The following is a 1,014-nucleotide window of genomic DNA, read 5'->3' on the forward strand; positions in this document are numbered from 1 at the left end:
TTTAAAAAAACCAAAACAAAATCAAAACTAAAGCCCATCAATATGTTGCCTTAAAGAGTCACATCTAAGAAACAAGGAGAAAGATAATAAGACTGGAAGAAACATACCAAGCAAATGGCATCTACAAAAAAGCGGGAGTGGAAATATTAAGCTCAAAATAAACTTCAGGATGAAAATCACCACAAAAGATAAGGAAGGATACAATATAATGATTAAAGTTACACTAGATCCAGAAGACCCAATTTTGCTCAATATTTATGCACCAAATGATTGATCTGCAAAATATATAAAACAATTATTCAAAGAATTGAAGAAAGAACTAGATAGCACCGCAATAGCGGTAAGAAATTTAACACAACACTCTCACCAAAGGATAAGTCAACTCAAAAGAAACTCAAGAAAGAAACAGAAGATAAAATTATACAATCAGCTACCATGACCTTGTGGATGTATTCAGAGTTATTGTTATGTTTTTAGGTGCTGCTGAGTTGAGTACAATCCATAGTAACCCTAGGAAAAACAGATCTGAACACCGTCTTATCTTCTGGCTTTTTCACACTTTCTGGCACATTAAAGTAAACTGTGGCAGGTAACATATCAATCCATCGAGGGAAGGATCTTCCTCTCCTTCACCTTTCTGAGGTCTCCTACTCCTCCAGCTTTCTGAGCATAATTACCCTGTCCAAAAATAGCCCCTCCTAGAAACACGCCTGAAATATCTGAGGTGAAGCCTCATCATTTTTAACTTCAAAGAGCATTCGAACTGCACCCTCTCCAAGACATATTTGTCTGTTATTTTGGCAGTCCAAAACTGATTTAATTAAGAAAATAAGAAAGTAATACTATTTACAGTTGTTGTTGTTGTACTTGTTGTGTGCTGTAGAGTCGCTTGCGACTCATAGCGACCCTATGTACAACAGCCCCAAACTGTGCTCTATCCTGTGCCAATCTCATTGCCTCTGACACACCCATCCCGATTACCCCAGTCACTGAATCAATCCACCTCATAGAGGG

Source organism: Elephantulus edwardii, unplaced genomic scaffold (genome assembly GCF_000299155.1).
Source record: "Elephantulus edwardii isolate Elephantulus edwardi_28Jun2011 unplaced genomic scaffold, EleEdw1.0 scaffold00221, whole genome shotgun sequence".
In the NCBI taxonomy this organism is placed as follows: Eukaryota; Metazoa; Chordata; class Mammalia; order Macroscelidea; family Macroscelididae; genus Elephantulus; species Elephantulus edwardii.